This window comes from Cynara cardunculus (genome assembly GCF_001531365.2).
Source record: "Cynara cardunculus var. scolymus isolate 2C chromosome LG 3, CcrdV1, whole genome shotgun sequence".
In the NCBI taxonomy this organism is placed as follows: Eukaryota; Viridiplantae; Streptophyta; class Magnoliopsida; order Asterales; family Asteraceae; genus Cynara; species Cynara cardunculus.
Window position 1 is genome coordinate 30,463,402 of NC_037530.1, and position 9,192 is coordinate 30,472,593.

Below are 9,192 nucleotides of genomic sequence, written 5' to 3' on the forward strand. Positions count from 1 at the left end.
TTGATTGTTTTTTTTTTTCGACTTGTTTTATTTATCAATACGTATCCATAAAAGTTTTGTAAAAAGGGAGATCCTAAAGACAAAAAAAAACTTATCAGAAAGAGCGAGATCGATAGCACGGGTCAACGGACAACGACGACGATAAATGGTATGGAGAACAAACGACGATGAGACAATAAAAGGCGGGAGGGGAAGCAATGTCGTTGGGTGCAAGAGTCTGTAACGACGTCGATTTTAAGAATAATAAAACCAATATAGTTTTTTTTTAATTTAAAAAGAAAAGTTTTTTAGGGTTTTATAGACTTTTTCCATAAATATAAACCATTTTATTTAGAAATTTTTATATTTATCAATAAATTTCTTAAAATATTAAAAAATAAAATAAAATAAATTGTTGTTGGACCCGTGATTAATAAATTGTAGTTGTTTATAAATGAAAAATACATGTTTATATTTTGTTGTTATTTAAAAATCATAATATTTAATAGAAATGTATATTTTACTAAAATGGAATATTCATATAAATTAGTTAGGGGAAAGGAAAAAAGAAAAAGAAAAGGTATTTAAAGTCAAATACAAAACAGGGAAGTAATAATTAAAGACGTAGAATATTTAATGGCGTAGGTTGCGTCTCGGTGTAGGCTTAGTTGGACCCGTATATCTTCTTCAATTCCCTTTTTACCCTTTTTTTCCTTTCTTTTTATTTTTTATTTTTTATTTTTTGCCCTTTTCGGAAGGGTTTGGTTTGGTTTGTTTTAAGAAATGGAAATGTCGGATGATCGCTATCAAGACATAAAATTCTAAGTATTTTGCCCTGTTATGATCAATTGAGTCTTTTGTCAAAAACAGTGCTCAACTTTTACTACCGGTTGTAGTCATTTTTGCATCTCTGATAGAGAAAATCGATTTCGTTGTTATATGGCGAAGTTTTGATTTAAACCAATTCCCCTTTTATGCTTCTTAATGGTTTTACTTTGGGAGATTTGGATAGTAATAAATGGAAACTCCATGGATGATGAACTATTGTTGGTGATCTATTTAGCAATTGCTAGTTAGTTTTGACTTAGAATTTGTTTTGGGGAGTTTCCTCTTGTTCCTAGATGTTATCTTGAGTTGGAAATCGTAGTGCTTTGGTTCAAATGTGGCTTTTAGGGCTGGTTTGGACTGCAAGGATGAACCAAAAGCAAACAGGGAGTAGTGTGATCTGGCACACGGCCTAAGCTGTGGCGCAAGTCATTGTCGTAACGCGACTTTGTCCGTTTCATTTCTCGTTTCGAACTGAGGTTTAAGCCTTCGTCCTAGGGTTCCTTTATGAAATTATATTACAAGACTTTTCGGGGGTTTTAGTTGAGTTAACGCATTCCTTAATGTGTCCAATTCAGGTGTTTGGTTTGAACTTTCTAGCCATTAGACATAGTGTGGAGTGCAAAACGCCAAGTGAGTTCCTTTACCTCTTGACATGTAACTGTTTTGAAATACTTTTGAGCACTATGATTTTATGCATTGATCATTTCGTATGCAAATATGTTCTTTTGCATGATTTATGGGAATTGAGCTATATGTGGCTATTTGGGGTGTGTGGTATTGCACAGCAGGCGTAGAGTACCTTGAGATAGTAATATCTCTTGGAAGTTTGATCTGTGTGCCTTGAAATCGTTACTTGATCACATTGGATGGGCACCTTTTAGGGGTCTGATTTTTTTTATTTGTCATGAGTGTATCTGACGGAGTTGTTACAAATGATATGTGATGTCCCGTGTGAAGAGAATGTGTTCTTACGCTATTTAACCATGATATGACTCTATTGTTGGGTTTTCCTTTTATCACTATTATAAATGTTTTTATGTTTTGAAGAGAATTCACTGAACTTTTCGGTCTAACTCTCGCTTTTCAAAAATCAAACCATTTTATGGGAAGTACCAGGTTGAGAGTAGCTCGAAGGGGAAGGGAAAGATGTGAGACTAGTGACGTTGTCTAGTTGGTTTAACTTCCTTGTCTTTAGTTTATAATAACTAGTGTTGCAACCGCACGTTGCGTGGTGACGAATAATATCATCTTCAAAAGGAATGTTATAGACTAAAATTTGAAGTCTTCTTCTAAACAAATTTTAGGAAAATATGTGTGGCAACTACTTATCAACACTAAAAGTTTTTAAGAGAAGTTCACAACAATTTTAGAACCATATGCTAATTTAAGTTCTCTAACTATGCTCGAGAACAGTGTTGCAATGTAATCTACAAATGTTTGACTAATGTTAATAGTTTGTTTAACTTGAAATCACAGTTTTAATTGAAATCTCATCTAAGGTGACAAAGTCACGATTTTAATTTTTATAACAAATTTAATTGAAATTTCATTTGAAGTTATGAAAAAAAAAACATTATAATATTAGTGAAAATTTGAGCGGTGCATAAGCTGTAGCAATAGTAGTTGAAGCTCAAGACAATGCATGAAGAACCACATCATCAAACTAAGATTAATAGATATTCCTCCATAAAACAATAGAATTAATATCAAGTAGGGTCGATGACCCACATATCAGATATTAAACTGATAAAAAAAATACTACACTTTTTTTTTTTTTGTAAGGGTGTCCGGGCCAAAGCCCGACTAATCCCCGGTAAATTTGGAGGCTAAACATGGCCCCACTTAAATGTCGCCAACACTCCCCTCTCAGGGCTCGAACTTAGGTTCATAACTATGTCATGCCCAAGCCTTTACCACTAGGCTGGAAGGTATTTGACAAAATACTACACTTTACCGTAATATTCTATAACATTTGAATTGTAAATTAGAGAGGTACATCAAGCCTTGATAGTAGTAACACTAAGACAATGGATGAATAACTACATCACCAAGAAGTATAATGGGCATTCTCATATAAAAAATAAAATATCAAGTAAGCTGAAGAATCATATATTAGATATCAAACTAAGAACATATAATAAACTTAATCTAAACAAGAAACCTAAGATTCATGACAGATATATACATTGAAAACATGTACTATATTTGATCTTAAGCAAAAGGTCGAGATCCGGGAAAAATATGTTTGTTCCATTTTAGTAATTTCTTTTTATAGCTATCTCCCTCTTGCCACTTTCATTCCATCATCCAATGCATGATGCAAGTAATATTGAGAAAAAAGTTGGCCCTTTTCTTTTTGTATCCACCTCTCATATGCCTCTTTCATTATTAGATCCAATGTAGGATGCAAACAATAATGTGAGAAAAAAATGATTTACAATGCTTAGAAGTTGTCACCAGATTATCCATGGTTATTGCTTTTACATGGATAAAGATAAAGATACAAAAATATAGATTATAGATACATACATATTGTTTTTACAACTAAACTTCTACTGATAGCTAAGAATTGTAAGTGTTTACACAGTAGGCACAAAGTCCTCACTGTGGCGGTGCAAGTGGGCACTGTCCAACAGTGACGGTTTTTTAGAATAAAATCAAATCATTGACCTTTCATCACCTCTTAAGAACATTCTAGACCAAAATATAAGATAAAGGTAAAATTGGTACATAAAAGACATAAAAATATGAGTATTAAACAACAAATAACTCTCAAAATTGAGAGTTATCATACCTTCAAACTTGAGGTGTTACTTGTCTTCAAGTAAAATAGAAAAAAAAATTAAGAAAAGAAACCTAAAGAAAGAGATAAAGGCGAATACTTACAGAAGGTGTCGGATATTCATCTAGCATGGATGATATACAACTTCTCTACTTGATCTTCATACAGTCGCCATTAATCAGTAGGACTTTTAGGGCTAGTGTTTATTGCAATGATTGCATATATCTCTCCCCCAAACTTATCCTATACTACAAAATGATTTGAAACAAAAATTCTTGTTGATTCACTTTTGAGTAATTAGCAATATTCTTGACCCATTTCTTTGGTAACATTTTGTCTTTTTAGACAATGGGCTGACAATTTTTGTCTCACAATTTTACGAAGACTTTCTTTTCTTTTCTTTTTTTGATTTTCTCTTTTTTTCTTGCCTTCTAATTTTTCGAAGGTATTTAAAAAAAAACATATTCCCCCCAAACTTGTATTGTACAATGTTCTCATTGTATAGAAAGGGACCAAAACTAGTGGCTCAGATTGGATTCAATGGGAAAGTGTTTAGGTTTAAAATGAAAAGATGACCTACGTCTTTGTAACTTAAACACTATTAAAAATCATGAAGGAGATTGTGATAACCGGATCATGGTTATCACCCGAGGTAATTAATGTGTGATTATCTGTTAAATGATTAAGCGGCAGCATGATAAATTGATATATTTGATTCTGTTAGTATGTGAAATTTTATACATGATAAAATACATACATAGATATGTATATATGTATATGTATGAATATATGCATGATATGTATAATTAGGTGTGTGTGTATATATATATATATATATGAATACATATGCATATATACATGATGGAGGTATGCATTCATGAAGTAGTATATGAGTGATAGATGCATGCATGAGTGGTAAGGGCGGTTTAGCCGCCTTACTATATTTGGAAAAATATAAATATGAGGGTGAGACCCTTATCATTTTTCTTGCCATTTTGAAGAAGTGTGCGATTTAAGGAGAGATTGACCGGATTGCATATTATCTGAATTGCAAAGAAGTTGATTTTCAAAAGTATTACATAAGGTGAGTGGTTTACCATTTTTATTTCAATTGTAAAGTAATTCTTTTGGTTTGATCAATAATTGTGTTGAAAACTTGTTTTACTCGGTTTGGACTTAAACCGGACAAAATGTGAGCGATTAAAGGTTAAATCGCTTGGTGTATTAACTGGTTTAGTTTTAAACGGGACAAGGGTCAAGCGGATTAGACTTAAACCAGACATGTCTTAACTGGTTTAAAGATAAATCGATCAATTGTGTTAACCGGTTTAGGTGATGAACGATTTATGAACTTTGATTTATGTTAAATGTTTAAATCGAAAAAGTATGAATACGACTATCGGATGGCCATTTATTTTTAATCGGACATGTTACCCGGATTGTTAAATCGGACATGGCAAGAATAGTATTGTCCGAATTAGTAATTCGGACAAGGTTTTGAGAATGAAGCTAAGTGGTAAATCGGTCAAGTCATAAGAAGGGTTGTCCGGATTGGTAATCCGGCCAAGGTTTGACCGGATTATGTGATGACTTATCATTTTGTTGATCTTTTAAAAAGAAATGGGAATTTTGATAAAAATGATCTTTGAACTGATAATATTCCATTGACTGCGGTCTATTCTATATGGAATTGCTTTTGTGAAATGTTTTGACGAGGATATAAGGGTGACATATCAAGGAAAGGTGTACTATGGGATAAATGTGACATATTAAGGAAAGGTGTACCATGGGATAAGGGTGGCATATCAAGGAGATGTGTACCTTTGGATATAAGGGTGGCATTTGTATGTGTGTTATGTGATATAACTCTTACTATTATATCCTTTAAGATTACCGTGRTCTGGAATCTTTATTTCTTTGTGATTTAAAGGTTTAGGATCAGGGTTCTTATTGGAAATCATAGTCTGGATGTTATTGAGAAGTAAATAACAGGTTTGGCCTGAAACTTTGAATAAACCTTGTTTAATTAAAAAGGTTTAAAAGTGGCAATATGATAACCTGGTTAGTGCAAACCTATTTGGGTTTGATGTGTTGTTTACAAGCAGAGAATTTGGCTTGAAGGGTGAAAGGTATTGGTATTATGTTCTTACTTGTTCATATATTTGTTATATATATGAAGAGTTATTTTACATAATAGTTTTGGTGATTATCACCCTTCAATAACATAAAAAGGGAACTCACTAGACCTTTTGGTCTAACCCTTGTTTTGTGATTTTAAATATGTGTTGCAGGAGGTGCAGACGGTAAGGGAAAAGGGAAAATATGATAATTCCCTATGTGTTTATCTGCATGAAGAATTGCTGATGATATGTATAGTTTTTGGTAGATGAATCTTGATTAGTACAAGAACCGTATTTTAAATTTTTGAACCACGTATTTAGTAATGATAGATTCTTGTACTAAAAGACCTATGTGGTGTATAAACATGTGTTTCTTGTGTATGAAGTATATGTTACATGCATTATGTGGAATGAGATGTTACAGATGTTGTACCTGAAAAGAAAGGAACTAGACAAACAAAAAGAATGTCCAACACCAAGTCATAATGTATAACACAAAAGTATGACAGATACGGGAGTAGCACACAAAAGACGAATCAAAAGTTTTAGCAAAATGTATCCAAATATCGCAAAAAAAAAGTTCAAAAGCTAGTAGTGATAAACCAAGGATTCAACTATTCTGGTCGAACCTGCTCACTGTGGGCAGTGGTGGATTGGTCTGCCACTTTGAAGGCATGAACATTGGGGGTAGGCACTCTAGGAACAACGATTGTAGGGGCAACAACATCTGGTACATTTCGAACCGGTGGAAGACACAAACCCACAGGAAAACGTGGCAACTGGGTTGCAAGAAGTAAGTCTTGACGGCCATGAATCTGTCGAGTAATACAGTTCCAATTGTGTGGATAAGCCTAATAACGAGCTGTCTTCTTCTCCAAACTAGCGAGTTGGTCGTCAACACCTTGAACCTTGTTGAGAATGGCGTCCAACTTCTGGTTGCTTTCTTCCCATATAAGGGACCAAGATCCATGTAACAGAACCGTAACCAGAGGCGAACGGTGATTGAGATGGTTGTTGGGACAGTCCAACAACGGCGACAGCAACAATGAATGCATTAAGCAAGAAACAAGTGACCAAGGCTCAAATGAAAATCAACATCTCAGGATAAAAATCGTGTCAATCCCCGACAGCGGCACCAAAAAACTTCATAGCTAAGAATCGTAAGTGTTCACAGTGGGCACAAAGTTCTCACAGTGGTGGTGCAAATGGGCATGCAGTAGGCACTATCCAGCAGTGACGATTTTTCAGAATAAAATCAAATCATTGACCTTTCATTACCTCTTAAGAACATTCTAGACCAAAAATATAAAATAGAGATAAAATGGGTACATAAAAAATATAAAAATAGGAGTATTGATAATAAATAACTCTAAAAATTGAGACTTATCATCTACCAATTTTATGGTGTTGATTTATTGTCAACTTTATGTTATTTTTTATATTAGTTTCTGGTATGTGTTTTTTTTATAAAAGATGGTTATCCAAAAAACAGGTCAACCTAAAAGTTGCACAAACTCTCTTAGTTTTAAAAGATATCTAATTTCTTTTATATATTAACTTATTTTGTATTATTTGGTTGGTTTTGATTTCATGGTTATATATTTTATATTATTTGTTTGGTTCATCCTTTAATATATTATATTGATATTGACATTGATTGATGATTGATCTCAAATTCATTTTTTCCTTCTTTCAGATACTTACTTTCATCTTCGAATATATCACATTCTCATGGACTTGTGACAATACCTTAACATGTTGCTTCTTTATATATAGGCTTATTTTATTTTACTTATAATTATATAATTAAGTTTAGTTATAATAAATATAATTGTAGATTCAATTTCAGTTATAACAAAATAAAACAATCAATAAATTGTTCGTTATATTATTTTAAAGTTTTTAATTCAACTTTATAATATAAAATATATATAGTAAATTCGTATCATTACTTTTCGTTGTTATTTTAAAGTCAATTGATATAAAAGAATTTTTAATACGAATAAATTTTTTGCAAAAATAGAGAAAATTTAAAATGAACCAAGTCTATTACTTAATACAAAAATATTTTGTAAATTATGTATATAAACATTTTTTTTCGCAAAAAGAGGGTAGGCCAAATTAAGTCAACCTCATGATTTGGCATAAAAGTACTCACTCTCCTTTCATATATTGACTCTCTACTTTCAATTTTGCATCTATTCATCAATGTATGATGATGAAAATCAATCATCTTCATTTTGTCACATCACTTACCTTTGGTTTCTCTTTTAATATACATATATCGATATTGGTGATTGATTTATTTGTGACACAATACAATTTGACACTGTTTATTATTATAATGTGTGTATGTAGATATTATGTTTTCAATTTAACTTATAAACGTATATTTAAAACATAATTTTATTAAAACGGTTAAAAAAATGCAATTAAGTGGGCACGGAATAAGTGTACTATAAATTTTGATTTTTATATTAAGATGGACGATGAACACTACCAACCCATAAGCCACCTTTCAAGATTTGATGAATATACAAAGCTCATTAAGTCACTTCATTATTCTTTGGTTGTTCCTTTAATATATATATATATAGATGAGCGATCAAATAAAAACTGCCCTCATTTGTGTAAGCTATGTAAATCAATCTCATCCATCCATTTTCTTGATCAATGGTCAAGATTAGTTTAGATTATATTAGGAAATTAAAATAAATAAATAAATAAATAAAAATTTATTTTATAATCCCTATAAGGGCAAAATGGTAACTTTGGTAGTGGTTTTATTAATGACAACCATATCATGTTATATCATTAAAATAGATTCAAAATATAAATAAAACACACCATAATCAATTCTACATAATGAATCCTTTTGAATATAAATTAAAAAAAATTGTATTACATTACATGAACGAAATGGTTTCACAGTTTCATTAATACAGTAATCAACGTAATCCTGATCAGATTTTGTCATTTTCATGTTATTGTTAGATGGATCTGTTTCATTTTGATAATGAAATTGTTTCATTGTTCACTAATTACACAAAATTTTCTTAGATACCATGAAATGGTTTCACTTTCTTCAATCACCCATTTCATCGGCCAGCATGGTTGGATGAGTCATTTGTCATTTCACGCTATTGATAATGAAATTGCTTCACTTTTTGCTAATTACACAGGCTTTTCTTATCTTTTTTGAAATGGTTTCACTTCCTTCACGCACCCATATCATCATGCACCCATTTCATCATGCACCCATTTTCTCATGCACCAATATCATAATCTTTTTCACTTACATGCACCAATTTCACCATGTATGAAACCGGTTTCATGAATTTTTTTATTCTATTACTGATTTCATAGATTTATTAATATAATAACTTATGATTTTCATGAATTTTAGCAGTAATAAACCGAGACACAATATAAGAAAATCTAATTTTTAATATTATAATTTAATTAAATATTTAAATGTTACCA

At 31.7% G+C, this 9,192-nt stretch overlaps 1 non-coding gene across 1 annotated transcript; it reads right to left on the reverse strand.

Annotated features, from left to right (window-relative positions):
* Positions 1–2,401: 2,401 nt before the first annotated feature.
* LOC112510670 lies at positions 2,402–2,594 on the reverse strand. The gene has a single exon (XR_003069032.1). It is a non-coding gene; the product is annotated as a U2 spliceosomal RNA (small nuclear RNA).
* Positions 2,595–9,192: the final 6,598 nt, after the last annotated feature.